Genomic DNA, 16,623 nt, shown 5'->3' with positions numbered 1-16,623 from the left:
GCCATGGACTTAGGTCCACTTATATGGGTTGAGGTGTAAAGGTACCGTGTGAGTTGAGGAAAATGATTACAATGCTTACCTATATAAAGTGTTTATGATATAAGATTAATAAGTTTTTGTTGGAGAATGGAAGAGGAGGATAAGAAAAGAGAGGCATTAAGGTTTGTTGTAAATCAATCAAAAGGAACGAACTTGTTAATCTTATTAGCAAGATTGTTCAAGTTGTCTCTTCAATAGGAGTGAATTTTGGCTAGGACTAGGGAGTTAAGCATTGATTGGGTACTCTGGAAATCTAAGACCTAACATATCCAAGCTAGTCCATTAAATAGATTCATCTTGGGCAAGGGTTGTTAAGGCTAAGGTGCAAATATCCCCTCTGCTCAAACTATTTAACATGCAAAGTTGGATCTGATTCTTCAACTTGTCCTGACGATGAACCACACTGGTTGGTTCGAAACGCCTAAACAAATGATATATCTTGTGATTTACGTTGGAAAAATTTCTCGTAAACTACACATTAAGAAAGTTTGTGCACTCCTATATGGATAAACATGCTTTTCATGAGTTTCATCAAATATTTAACATATTATTCATCAACTTTATTTAGATATTCATCATCTCCAATTAACAAATATACATTAAGCAAGTTCATGCACTCTTATATCGATAACATGATTATTATTTTTCATGAGTTTCATTAAAGATTTAACATATTATTCATCAACTTTGGATTTGGCGAGGATGAATTCTAGTATATTACCAAGTGTGTTTTTTTCAATTGTAGTTCTTACTTTCATGATTAATTTGGTTGTAATTTTTACTTCCACGATTAATTTAGTCTAAGTTCTCTAGGTAGTCATTAATGATCTATTCAGTGCTATGTGGGGGTTTTACTTTTCAACAAATATGAAGTATCTATGTTACATTGGGACCTAGTGACCTTGTTGAAAAACCCTAGCAAACATCTTTGAAACCATTTAATAGCACTAGTTGAACTTGAGATATCTCAAAAACTAAAAGGAACAAATAAGGGTTGCTTTGCCAATCCACTCATAACCTAATCCACTTTGGTGTACTTATATTCTCAAAGTGAATCAAATACCAAGAATGATCTATGTCTGCTAAAACCTATAATCACATTGTTTCCCTAATAGCAACTAAAAACTTCTATACCCAGTTGTTGAACTTTTGCAACCAATTATAAACCTTCAACAAGAAGTAGTTTTCTAACGAGAATTATTGCCATATCTTCCTTGGTTTTACGAGGAAAAAGAAATAAAATTTCATTTGTTATCAAAGGTAAACCAAATTCATTATTTGCATACTTCCAAACCTAGGGTTTCGTATCCAAAGTAGATCCTAACCACATCAATGAAACAAACTTTGTTTTCATGTATCATCCAAACATTATGTACAATTACAGACTCACCTCTAATCCATTGTTTATAAAAATGTTGAATATTTTCATACATGATATACTGAACAGTTGGACAATGAAAATAGTTGTCATCGCTATTCTTCCATTTATATGCTTTTTGCAACTTATTTGAAAGAGCAATTTTGTCCCAACAATTAGACTTGTAGCATAAAGAACATGGTTAATACATATGATTAGACCAAAAACTAGTTACTACCAAAATTCAACCAAAAAAAAATATTACTGCATAAAAATAGAATTAAAAACAAAAAATATAAAAACAAAAATTTCCCAAATTAAAAATAAATAAATGATAAACTTTTTTTTACCAAAATTTAGTGATTTTTTTGGTGCTAATACTAACATCACCATTACAACAAGATATTTTTCTAGTGCTAATACTGCCATTACAACAAGATATAAGAGGGATATAATGCAAAAAGTTTAATAATAATATGTATGTAGAAGATGGTCTTCAGACTGGTGAATTCATGATAATCAATGGGACTACAGTCAAAATAATTGGATGTTATTTACTTTTTTACATAGATTGTCAAAATAATTGCATAAATCGGTTTTTTTTAACCAAAATTTAACAAAAACTTTGCTAGTGCTAACATTAGAACCACCATTACAACGAGATATCTTTCTAGTGTTGACAACACCATTATAGTAAGATACCTCAAGAGAGACAGAAAATCTAAAAAGTATGATAGTAATACGTATCCAGAAGATGGTATTGAAACTAGTAATTGTTCACGAATCCATAAGATTGTAAGGTCATTCTCATTATCATAATCATTGTCATCATCATCACATCCTTGTCATTGTTATTGCCATCATTACATTATCATCATAATCACCATTCATGCCATCATCATCATCATTATGGACATTGTTTGCAATTGTTCATAATTGTAGATGTTGTAAGAAATATCATCAACCCAGAAAATGTGATCAGTGCTAGAAAAGGGTTGTTTAGGACACATTGATATACGTAAGAGAAATAACAACTCTATTTTTGAGAGATGATCGATGATGATCATCATCACCACCATTATCATCATCATTGTCATTTTTATCATCCCCATCATCATCATTAATGTAATTTCTATCGACATTGTTGTAATCATCATCATCATTCATGCCATTATAGTTTTTGATGATGACCTAGATGAAAATGATGATGATGACACCAAAGATAATGCTTATGATTATGACAATGACAACATCTAAAATTGGGAAGATTCGCCAACGTCATTAGCATCATCATCATCATAATCATTGCCATCATCATCATTGTCATTGTAACCACTATCGTCTTTATCATCATAATCACAATTCATGTCATCGCCATCATCTTCATTTTCATCATTGTCAATATTATTGACATTGTCATCAATTGTTCATAATTGTCAATGCCATAAGGAATATCATCAATGCAGAAAATATGATGAGTGTTGGAAAAGGGATGTAAAAGCGAACATAGAAATGGGGGCAACAATAGAAGTAAAATTGGATGAAAAGTGGATACAACATAAGTAGATGCACAACAACATGAAAAACTTGACACAAAAGTGGATGCAAAAGTAGATGCAGTTGTCAATGCAAACTTGGATGCAAACATGAAGGCAAAAGTGGAAGCAAACATGGGTCCAATGGTAGGTGTAAAACTTGGCACAAATTGTGGTGAAACAAATGTGGATGCAACAACGGACACAAAAGCAGATGCAAAAATGGATGAAACAAAAGTGGATGCAATAGGGGATGCAAACGTGGAAGAAAATGTGGTTGCAATGGTAGGCGCAAGATATGGTGCAACAAAAGTGGATGTAACAATAGACAAAAAATATGCAAAATAAGATGCAAAAATGGATGTAAAAGTGGAAGCAAACATTGATGCAACAGGCAAAACAAAATTGGATGCAAAAAATGGATACAATGTAAGTAGATGCAAAAGTAGATACAAAACGAGATGCAAAACCCAATGCATAAACCTGACACAAAAGTGGATGCAAAAATAGATGCAATATTTGATGCAAAAGAGGATGTGAACATGGATGCAAAATTGGAAGCAAACGTGGATACAACAGTGAGTGCAAAACATGGTGCAAATTGTGGCATAACAAAAGTGGATGTAATGATAGATGCAAAAAAAGAATCAAAGTATGATGCAAATGAAGATGTAAAAAGGGATGCAAAAAGTGAAATTAAAAATGGGTGCAACAGTGGATGCAAAATTTTGTGCAAAAGTGGATGCAATAGAAGTCGATGCAAAAGTAGATGCAAAACGAGACACAAAACCCGATGCAAATCCTGGTCCAAAATTGGATACAAAAAGGGATGCAAAAATAGATGTAGTAGTTGATGAAAACCTAGACGCAAATGAGGATGCAAACATGGATGCAAAATTATAATCAAAAGTGGGTGCAAAAGGAGGTGCCAAACTAGGCGCTAATTGTGGCACAAAAATATTAGATGCAATAGTGGGTACAATAATAGATGCAAAAGAGGATGTAAATATGGATGCCAAATAAGATGGAAAAGTGGATGCAACAAAAGTAGATGCAAAATTATATGCAAAACTAGACACAAAACTCGATGTAAAACTTGGCGCAAAAGGGATGCACAAATGGATGAAAAAATGGATGCAAAAAATGATTTAAAAAAGGATGCAAAAAAGGATGCAAAAGTCGATGCAAAAGTTGATGCAAGTGTAGGTGCAAAAAGTGGATGCAAATGAGGATGCAAAAGTATGTCAAACAAAATTAGGTGCCAAACTTGATGCAAAACCTGGAACAAAACCTGGTGTAAAGGATGACACAAAACTTGGCATAAAATTTGGTGCAAAACGTGGTGCAAAACCTATTGCAATACCTGGTGCTAAACTTGGTGTAAGATTTGGTGCAAAACTTGATGCAAATTTTGTGTCAAGTTTTGCACCATATTTGATAAATGGATGCAAATAGCACCAAAAATGGGCTCTAGATGCAAAAAAAGAAGTAAAAAGGGACGCTAATCGCTGGTTTTGTTGTAGTGTATGGACATGAAAGGTGTCTATATTATTCCTTGTTCCTGTGGAACCCCCTACATCGGTGAGACTGATCGCTCTATTAATCAAAGGATTAATGAGCACGTAGCAAACCTTAGACACAGGAGAACCAAATCTTCCGCATTAGCAGAGCATGTGGAAAGAACCAATCATCATGTTTGTATTAAGGAGGCCAATGTTATTGCTAGAGTTGCGCAGTTCCATCACCGAAAATTTAAATAAGCCATTGAGATTGAAAGAAGACCTAGCAATCTCAATAGAGACGACGGTTGGAAGATCAGTGGGTGTTGGATTCCTGCCCTCTCTTCCTAATCGTTTCTTCCCTTCCTCTCCCCTCCCTCTATTCATAGTGTGTTCTAAATAATTTTTTTTCCCTTTTACCCTTAGCCTACTTTCTTGAACCTTATTCCTTTGATCCTCTTAAAAATATCACCCTTGTTTATCTATTTTTATATAGTCTTTTTCATAACTATCTAAATAGATTAAATTATCCAACATATGATATGTATACAACTTTACCAATAAATTCATATTAATGAGTTAACCTACTTTTAATAATAATACTATAATAATACATTAAATCCTTACTATCTCTAATTTTTCCTAAAACTATTAATTACCCTAACCATTAATAATTAGAATAATACTATAACTAGAATATAATAATAACTAATATCATTAGTTTTGGTTAATATTACTAATAATATACATTAAATATTAATATAGATGTTACCTTTTCTTAGCTAATCCAAATGTTTTAGTATAACAATAATTAATATTATATTAGTTATTACTAAATCCTTACTATTTACTAGCATCCCTAGATCTAGTAATACTTATTCCCATTAAATAACCTCAATATTAAATTTATACTAATGAGTTACACATACCATCTTAATAAGATTAATAATATAACATTATTATAAGAATAATATAACATTAATTATTATTAGTTTAATTAACATCTAATAATTTCGATTAATAACTTTGGTTAACTAATTAATGAAATATCTTAAAATTATTCTTATATTTACTAACATCCCTGGATCTATTAATATTACAATAATAATTTACCTAATAATATATTAATAATTATTAAATCCTTACACTCTAATTATTAGTGTTTTACTAATTAATTTATCTTAAGGAGTTACCCTAACCATTAATAATAAGAATAATTCTATTATGTTACACTAACCATTAATATTAAGAATAATTCTATTATGTTACCCTAACCATTAATAATAAGAATAATTCTATTATGTTAATATAAAAATTATTCTATTAATAATAATACAGGTTCCCTAGATTTTTGACTCATAATTGGTTTTTTTCTTTTCTTTTAAAGATATTTTTTAACGTAATAATATTATTTTAATTAAATATCAAATATAGCCGGTTCTGGGTCAATTATAGCCGTTTGCCCAGTCCAGTCTAATATGGCTGTTTTTTCAATCAATCCTAGCCGTTGGAAAGTATGATCTCCCTATTTAAGATATAGTCATGATCTGGTTCTTCAACTTGTCCTGACGATGAACCACACTCGTTGGTCCGAAATGCGTCAACAAATGTACTATCTTGTGATTTACGCCGAAATATTTTTTTCTCATAAAGGCAAAATAGATAAATAACTTGGGATGATCACACTGTTAGGCTCCTATCACTTTTTATAGGCTTGATGGACTCTCTATAGACTTTATTTTATTGTTTTCCCTTTAAAAACAAAGGCAAATACCATGGGCCAATGCCATGGGCAAATACCACGGAAAATACCATGGGTGGATTCCGTCCACTTTGACCATGTCCAAAAAGGGAATATTACAAATCCTCCCGCCCAAATATTGTTTTCCGTCAAGCAATCCACTTCTATCCACAACAGAATTGCTTCTATCCACAATAGAAACATATGTATATTAATACCAGGATCCCATACAACCCAGTGTGTTATTCCATGCCTCCATGCTAAATGATCTTGAATGGATCCTTTGATACCAAACAATCACACTAGATTCTCCTGGATCCCAATGCCAACTAAGTCCTAGGACCTGTGGGTTATTACAACATTTCAGCCCCACATCATTGCTCGTGCTTAAGGACCCAAGTTGCAATATGCCCTTGGCTAAGAGTATCCCATCAATAGAGTTCCAATTCATAATCTCGTGGGAAGGATATAATGCATGAATGCCTGCACATGGAATAAGTCTACCATGTTGATGTTGCCTAATGCTCAATTCATGTTGCGCCACTTGATCACCCAACATGATCCATTTGTAGAATTATACCTTGTTATCCCTAATGTATAAAGGTGGGTTGGTAGTGTTGCAAGCCTTATCTATGTACTTGTGTAGAGGGATGTTTTGAAACTCCCAATTGTACTCCTCTTGTTTCCTTGTGAGGGACTTGAGTCGTTCCTCAACACTAGACAACTTCATTGTTGATTCGGCACATACCCCTCTAAGCTCCTCAATTTTTCTATTCTCCTGTAAGACAGTATCTCGGACTGTCTCGACTCTCTGCTTCAACATCATAATATTTGTCTTGAAATGCATGATCTTTTCTTGGAAGTCCCCTACTAGCAATTTTGGTGTCTTGCTGAATTCTTTTGTATCTATCTGCACTAGATGCTTAGATGTCATAGCTTCAACTTGAACCTTTGACCGACTCTCCAGAAATGGTTCATCCTGCATACTATATTTTTCATGTTGCTCCTTATGATCATGCTCATCATATTGGTTTACCATCATTGTTTCCTCATTTAAGTCTCCTTGAATGTCTTCTTCCTGGCCTTCTCCACATGTGGGGACAATCTGTTGTCCACCCTCTCTGGTTGTCAAACATGGATGTACTGGTGGATTGTTATCTACACCTGATTTCCCATACTCTTTATGGATGTCCTCATGGATATCTATGGACTCAACTACCACATCATCAGGAGGAATTACCCCCTTCCTTTCCCCATGTACTTTGTCAAGCTGACTGATTATCATTGACTTGTCCTGCAAGTTTCTCTGAAAAACATTGTGTTGTTTCTCACCATTTTTACTTGACTACTTGGATCCTTCATAGGTTCTCTCTTGAAAACTGGTGAACCCAACTATGGATGAATTCCCATGATTTGAAGGAGTCTCTAACTGTTCTGCCCTTGTTGCTTCCTTATCACCTGGACATGAATGGTTAAGGGCCCAAGGTCCCTTACAGATAAAGCATAGTCTCTCCTCCTTAGCTCATTCTCGGTGCAGAGTTCGTTCTTGCTTCCTCCATCAATCCTTCTCAACTCCTTCCTAGTCAGCACATTCTGAGCAATTTTATATTTTGCCTGACCAACTTCTCAACTAGATCATAGGCAGCTCGTGATGCCTTTGGTTCCTTCCTCGAGATGGTCAACAATTTGGATCTTATTATCTTGCAAATGTCAACATCTCCTTTTAAGAATAGAGACACAATCCTTTGCATACTTGTTTTGACACAATCTGGATGAGCTGATGTAATGTTGGTGTAAAAGCTTTGTAGTAACTGAAAGATTAAGTTGTCACATTTCAAATTCAACATAGAGGTGCCAAAGATGAACTCTTCCATGAGTTTTAAAATTCTGCACCGCTTCTAAAAGGTAGGAAACATGATGTTATTCAATCCCTGAAGGGCTTCTACTGTCAGTTGCAGTATATCTCTCATGAGATCATTGTTGTAGGGAAATAGTGGCGATCTTAGAGCTATGATCCTGCTGATACAAGAAGAAACTGTGAGCCTGACCTCTTCACAAGGATGTTCCCAAAGTTTGGGTTGTATCAATGCAAGCATGGATGGCTTGAGAGCCCAACTGAGTTTCTTCCATTCTAGTTGCCCCACCTTAGACAGGCATGTGTCTAATTCCTCCAACTTATGAAGGTCTATGTTTGACTTTGCTTTTTGCAATTCACATCCAAGTGTGAAGAGATTAGCCCCTCTTCCCTGTATTTCCTTCACTTCCCATGGGTGCTTCTGCTGCAAAATAATATGGACTCTTTTCGAGAATGGTCTGCTACTTTGACCATTATTTTGGTCTATGGAAGTTTTTGTGTGTGGGAGACCATATATTCTCACTAGCTTGTCGAGACGTTTCTGAGTGTTCTCTAGGATCTCTTCAAGACCCATCTTCCAACATATCAATTCTCTTTATCATCCAATCATCATAAATCCTATAATTAAAGCCCCTTCTTCCTTTCTTCTCCTCTCTCTCTTCTTCTTCTTCTTTATTTATTTATTTTACAAATGTTTAAGCATAAGATGCCTCAACAAATGTTTAAGCATAAGATTCCTAAAAAAAAAATAGCAACTGAATATACAAAAAAAATGGTTCCAAGTTGTGAAAAATCGAGAAGCCCTGAATCACTACTGCAGCAAACTGGTATTACTTTTTCTACTTATTAATCCATGCAAGTTATTTATTGTGTTCTACTGTAAGTATCGAAGTAAATACAATTGTAGCCTTCACAACTTTAAATAATATGCGGAAATAAGAATCTAAGCATAAAGAAATAACACACACAAGTGACACCGTTTTTTTGGACCAATGTCCTCAAAAAAACTCAATGTGGGAAAACTGGTGCAACAACTGAGGGTTTGTATTATTAAGCAATAATTTCTGAATACAATCTTTGGATGCCTTACTGGCTATCAAATACAGAGAATCTAACTGACAAAGAGACAAATGAGATATACCTCACTCTATCACTGGCGATCTAATACTGATCTAGCCACTGAATAGCTAGCCCCCTAATTGCCTCTATGCAATCATTGTGCTACTCTACATCACAACTTCTAGGAACTGTGTCACTCCTTCAAGGTGATCGATTTTCCTCTAGAAATTCAAATTTCTGCCCTTCCAGTCTCACACCCCATATTCTGGCTCTGGAACTCGATTCTCCAACAAATTTCAGATCTCCTCTCAGGCTCTGTGCTACCTCAACCTAGCCTTGTACTGCCTCAGCGTAGCCCTACACTGCCTAGCATGGCTCTGCGCTAACTCTTCTAGATCTCTCTCTGCCTCCTTTGCAATGTATCCCCGGATCAAGAAAACTTTCCAACCGGAAAACTATCTTTGCCGCTCACTGCAAGAAATCACCTCGATCACTTCTCCAGCAACTGCTACACTTCTCTCTTCAGAAATCGATCTCTTGATCTCTCACTCAATGTATTTTCCAAATTCCCATCAAGCCTCTTCTTATAATCCTCTCGTTGATCAATCAACGACCCATTTTAGATTCTAATTAATGGCTCAGATCATTTTTGCTTGACTCTCATCTTCTTCTAGAAGTTTCACCCCAGTTTAATTGATACCCTTTAATTATTTTAATTTCCTAAGTTTAGACTTAGGCCTCCATTAAAAATAATTAATTATTTTAATAAAACTGTCTCTGGATGGAATTTCTAAAAATTATTTTTGGGTATTCTGGAATACATGTGTCCTATCCGCCCTGCAAATTTTGAGGCTTAGAGAACATCCGATGCTACCAGAAATAAACATTCCCTCTTAGCGAGGAATGTGCTCTAGTAATGCAACTTGTTGAAGCATTACCCTTCTTTGTAACATGTCACTCTGCGTTGTTGATGTCTGACATCACTGCCCACCAACTACTTCGCAAATGTTGCACCCATGCTATTGTTGTCCCTGCCACTGCCAACATTGCAACCCTCAAAAATGCTACATATGTGTTGCTATTGGCCCTGCCACTGCCACCACTACATCTGCACTGCAACCCTCTCCAACTGTTTTTGTTGTGTTGACGGTGTTGGACCCGCCAACATGTCAGGGGATCTCCCCGGTAAGAAGTCCCAACTAGACCTCATACCGTTTGGTGTAGGATTCCTAGCAGTGGGTCGTACGGTATCGCCTTGACCGTGGTTGCGCATAAAGGAAAGTAAGATGTCTTTGTTGGCAGCAAGGGTGTGACATGTGCAACAAGCCAAGGAAGGTGCATGAACAATTCTAACACACGAAAAGTGGGGCAAGTGCGCCCCTTGGAAACCTATGAAGCACGTGGCTTGGAAGGGAACACACAAGCAAAGATGCATCACAAACTGGAAAGAAAGTTAGCTAACAATAGAAAGTGATGGTTAAACCAACAACACATCTCAGTAAGATTCATACATACTTATACAGAAAGAGTCCATACATGCATGCGTAAGCAAACAATGCATATATCATTAGAGTAACCAAGATAGCTGAGATATAATAACAACATATGCATGAAACATGTTGGCTCTATTATATTAAGAAGTGAAAGTTCTAATCATACAATACAACCATGACCAACCACTAGTCCCGATAGCGAAACGTTACAGTCACTGCCGCCTGCTCCTCTAAAGAGATGTACTAGCTCTGCACTGTGGAGAATCCAAGGCTCGTTACAATACTCTCCAAGCTTTCTCTAAAATACACTTATCGAAAACTTGGCTGACCAAAAGCCCTCCCAATGAGTTATGAGGTACTATAAATAGCAAAGGGTGGGATGACGCTTGACATCCCATTTTTGAGTGTTCACCTACCCTCATGACTCTTCACCTATTATATGACTGTTACATTCAACTATCGACACTTGGACTTTCACTTTACAAGATGTTACATACAATATGCACATGTACCCATGTGAGACAAAATAAGCTTGAGCAAGCCATGCAAGACACGTTAGGTCCCTATAATACTAGTGATTGCCCCATTACTATTGTAGTTGTATCCCTTATTAATATTATTGTGCCCCTATTGTCCCCATATTATTATTACTGTGCCCCATAGAATCCCTGTATTATTATTTTTGTGCCTTTATATTATTATTGTTAGGTCGGCTTAGTTATATTGTGACCCCTTAGACTCCTATATATAGAAAGGAGGTTTTGTCATTGGAATCATCCAAGAATTGTTCATTTATGTAATGTAAAGGAGGTTGCCCCCTCGAAGAGGCTGAATTCTAAGGCGTTGATCTATCTTTTCTATATTTTTTGAGCTGGTTTCATAACAAGACATCACCAAGACTCAGACAGTTGTGGGAAGACCAACTCTTTAACATCCTTGCGATGATCAACTGTGGCGAACTGATGCTAAGCTTGGTCGTCCATGATGGTGCCCGTGCACTCAATGGTGACATCCTATTGAAAGCAAACTCTTTCCTTTGTTGCATCCGAGTACACTGATATGGCTCCTTTGTCCAACTCATCTGATAACATGCGCATCATCATCTTAAGTGCAACTGGACCAACAACATACTAATGCATAGTGTTTGTGTTGATCTCCAAATGTGTGTTGGTGACCATGCGCATCAACTTATCGAAATACATGTTCAGCTCTAGTCGGACTTGCTTCTTGTCTTCGCTTCGGTGAGTGTGCCAAATGGGTGGGATCACATGCATGCGCACAATGAAATCCATGCTCCTGAATACCCTTGCATGTGATCGACAACATTTCTCACCCTGTCTACTCCATGCTAGCTGTTGGATGGGTCCATAACCTATATGGGCACAGTTTCATCAGTCTGTGCATGTTGCACCTCTTGTTGTGCATGTTCCCGCTACAACTCCTTTTGTTGTCTGTGCAACTCCTGTTCTTCCTTGAGTTGTCACTTCAGCACCTGCAACTCATCCTCTGTTTCTCTCTCTACCTTTGCACGATCCTCTTGTTGCGTCGTCGCCTCATAGCCTCAATCTCCAAAGCTGCTTTCATCACAAGTGGATCTGCTTGAGCTTGCAACTTTGTTCCGCCTTTGCGTTGTCAACAACCTTCCTCTTGCATTTGTCGCATGCAGGTGTGCTACCTTCTACTGCTGCTGATGGTGCTGCTCACTGTGATGTTGCTGCCATTTCATCTTGATATCCTTGTCCATGAATAACTTGATGTCTTCATAGATAGGCAAGTTCAAGGACACTTTATAGACTACATCCCCAGTTATGCTCTGAACGGTGTCTTCGACTCTACTCTCTTGAAATACATTGTACCTGTGTTGCTGAGAGGCAAATGAACACCTGTGATACCTAGAGACATAGCAACACTCATGACAAGCAATTTGTCAGTTGAAAACCAAAACAAACTGAAAGATTGACATGCAACTTACATGTGTGATTATCTCTAAAGATTGCGCAATTTTCACCAGGAGGTTGGGAGACTCACTGCCAAAAATGCGCAAGGCATAGTTCGTGCTGCCAGGAGGCTAACTAACTATTGGAACTGTGGAATGCACAGTTCAGCCTGGAATGAAACTACGCAATGTGCAATTTCAGTCAACAGTGACATGCAAACCAACAAACTGCATTTCACAGTTTCTGAGGCCAGCAAGGCTCTGCCTCCTAGAATTGTGCAATGCAAGCATGGAGGTCAGTGTTGGGCCAGACTTACGCAATTTCTAGAGGGAAGGAAAGGTCTGGGCCAAGGCATCCCAGATCCACTAACGGGCGACTGAAAACATGAGAAGTCTGAATGCATGGTGATTCTGAGTGTAGACAAGAGTGAATGATCATGCATGCAAACAGTAAGTGTCGGATTCAGAAAATGGGAAAGCATGCATGTGTGTGAAGTGGGTCATCGCAACCACGACCGTCGGTGCAAAAACAGTGTCATGCATGCGACAGTGGTAAGATGCAAACGAAAACTAAAACAATTCTTCTATAAGCTAACGTACATCAAAACGACGCCAAGCGCTCATTGAAATCAAGCAAGCAACACTTACACAAAGTGAAACACAAAAAGCAACATAAACGTGGCGAGAGACATGAGAAGCAAACTTACCCTAAAACAACTAAGCTAAAAGTGCCAAAGACTCCTGGATGTGATGTGGGATGTTAGAGTTGCAAGATCGATGTGAGGAATGAGCCCTAAAGCGTCTGAATCATGAGTTTTGATAAGATCGAGGTTATGACGCGCATGCCACAAATATAGGAAAAAGTGACACTTAGCAAGAGGCTTCTAAAATGAGCTTTTCATGTAACCTCTAGCTGCTAAAAATAAATCCTTAGATCTAGGGATTCCTTTTGTATGCTGCCTTTTTCTATTTCGGGAGGAGCAACCCATGCATGCAAATCAATTTTTCTTAGTCCCAAAGGGAACTGGTCAACCTGAAGGCACATGCAACAACCTGCTTGACTGAGAGAGGGATTTGCACAATTTCTTAGAGGAACTAGGCTGGTTGTCCCAAAGGGATTGAGCAATTTCTAGGAGGAGCAGGTGACTGCTGCCCAAAAATACGCAATTTCTGGGTTGAGCTACAATGCTGGGCCAGATTGCGCAATTTTCCCAAGGAAGACTATATGATTTCATTACGCAATTTCTGAGCCCTGCAGGCTACCTAACATATTTGCGTAATTTCTGGGCTGAGCTACAGTGCTGGGCCAGATTGCGCAGTTTCTCCAAGGAAGCTTGTCTAACTATTCTGCACAATTTTGGAGCTCAGTAGTCTGTCCAACAGATTTGTGCAATTTGTGAGGAGAAGGTTGGTTCCCCTCAAGAATTGTGAAATTTTCTGAGGGACATGCTCAGCCAGCAACTAGCCCAAGTCTGGAATGGCAGCTTGTGAGGGGAGTGAAGCAATTTGACATGCACAAGCTAGAAAGATGCTGAGAAACCAATGAAGCCTATGTACTTGACAGTGCAAGACATGCTACTAAGGATGGTTGGTAGGGATGCTCCAAAACTAAGCTAAGGCAAAATTTTGGAGGGTGGTTTTAGCTGCTACAACTTGCTGCTAGAACAACAACAACAACAACAAAAGGAAACAAAATATTGAACCAAGGGTGTTCAACGTGATGCATATGTTGTTGGAGTTTTGACTATTGCTAGTCTCTATGCTTTCATTGAATCCACTGCATTGTTGCTGACTCTGCTTTATGCCAACTTCACTGCTGCAAACACTAGCTCTGCGCTTCTCAGACTCTGGCACTCCTAGCCACTACAATTGTCACTCTGACACTCCTCAGCACCAACTGACCTAGTCCATCCTGCTACTTCTGATATGGGCTCCCATAGCAAGGTATTGATCCAAGAGGTGCACTCCTCAAGGATCCTGCCCATCTGCAATTCTTTCGAACTACAGTACTAGATCACCCCACCTCTCCCCTAGAGATATACAAGAAATCATGGCGAAATCCTCTTCCTCAATCTTAATAGTAGCAGCCTACAGATCATGTTTCTCATTGTTTTCCTTCTTCTTGAGAGGACATTGTGTAGCGTAGTGACCAAAGTCACCACACCGGAAACATTTGATCTTTGAGAGATCCTTCTCCCACCTCCACTCCTCCTGCTGCCCCTTTGATGCAAGGGTTGCATTCTCTTACTCCTCCTTGGGCTTCATCACACTATCACTACTTCTATCAAGTTTTCACTTTACTAAGCCTCACCTCATCTCTTCCTGCTAAAGAGCGACCCACATCCCTTCCTAATCTGACAATATCTCTCTACCCAGGATACTCTGGAAAAACACTTTCCATTCTTCTGAAACTAAATTCAAGGCCAACCTCACCATTTATGTAGGCTAAGGTGTTAATCCTACAACTTCCAACTAATCTCGGACTTCTTGAAGCTTTGATAGGAATGGATCAATGCGTTCCCCTTTCTCCATCCTTGATGATCTTAGCTTCTCCTCCAAGTTCATCTTCTGTTGCTCATAAGATTCTTGATATAGCATATCCAAGGCATCCCACACCTCTTTGGTTGTCCCATTGTCAACAATGCAACCACTCACTCCATCGAGGATCAACTGCTTGGCCTTCACCATCTCAGCCTTGTAATTCTTGAGTGGATCTGCATCACTAGGTACAACTACCACACTGTCGACATACATCTTGAGATCATGCACATCCATAAGGCATGAGATCCTAGCCTTCCAGATTCCATCCAATCGATCTTGATCTCTTAGCTCATTAGTTGTAACCTCTACCAAAAAAATTTCGAACTGCGTCCTCTCTCCTCTGCTCTGCTACCGGGTTGGCCTACGCACTCCCTGCTGGAGTTAGTAGATCTGATCCTCTCTACTTCTGCTCAACAAAGGAGAAATCGAATTCCCTGGCTAGGAGTTCTATGAGGAAGAAATTCCCTCAAATAGTGTCTTATCCCTTCTTCTGATGTTTTTCTGCTCCAATAACTGTTACAGAAAACTGCGTCCCACCTGAAGACTGCTCTATGTTGAAGCTTCTATTGCGCTGCTCCTTTTGTCACTGACAAATCTCATTCAAGAAATCTTACCTCTCTATCAACTTACTTAGAGAGAGATTTTCCTTGAGAAACTTGCCCTCCTAGCCTGGACTGCGCAATGCCTCTGGGGATTCGATTTGTTGCCTACGCAGTGTTGTAACATAAACAGTTTTTATAAGCTAGATATTTATAAAAGAGGGTATAGAAAAATAGAAAACATAAATAGAAAAAAGGAATGAAAATATGAAAATAAAAAAAGTGATGAAAAGAACCCCACGAAAAGAAAAATAAGTGTACAAGTGAGCAAGCTCAAATGCCATTAGAAATATTTCTTGTTTGAATCATATAGTATAATCATGATCAAACATGTTTAAATTTATGTTTTTAGATTGGGAAATAATTCAACCAAACTGTCTAATCTTGGTTGAAAATAGAAGATAGGATAGATTAGAGAATAAGTGACCAAGCATTTAATCTTGGTCAATTGCATTATATAAATTAGAATAGGGTTAGACTTACCCTTAGGAAATAAAAAGAGGGCCAGCTAGATTAAATGTGCCCTTAGTATATATTAATTTTTCTTTCGATAGATTAATTTTGGTTAAATAATAAACTAATCATGCCTTTTAAACGTGATTAGCAATTTGTAATAAGCATTAAGTATTGGTTTTACTATAAAGACGAGACATGACAAGAAGTTTTTTCATCTTGTGATATCGAAAAAGTACTTTTCAACGGTCATGATTTTCCTCGCTCAGATCAACAGCGGGGAAACCATTTTGCACCCCCTCATCCCATTTCTCGTTAATGACAGGGGAGGGTCCGAAAAAAGGCATTGTTTTTCTTGGGTCCCACGCAACGTGGCGCTTCCTCGTGACTTCATACGACCCTCGCTGAAAACCACTTACCATCACTCCCCCCATCTAAAATCTGCCTATCATTCCTCCGCTCTTGCCAACAGTCGCCACTTCACCTCCAGCACTTTACCTTCTGCTAATTACACCC

Source organism: Pinus tabuliformis, chromosome 9 (assembly GCF_031772625.1).
Source record: "Pinus tabuliformis cultivar Carrire ecotype Pingquan chromosome 9, CPIR1, whole genome shotgun sequence".
Taxonomy (NCBI): domain Eukaryota; kingdom Viridiplantae; phylum Streptophyta; class Pinopsida; order Pinales; family Pinaceae; genus Pinus; species Pinus tabuliformis.
This window is presented reverse-complemented; position numbering follows the sequence as displayed.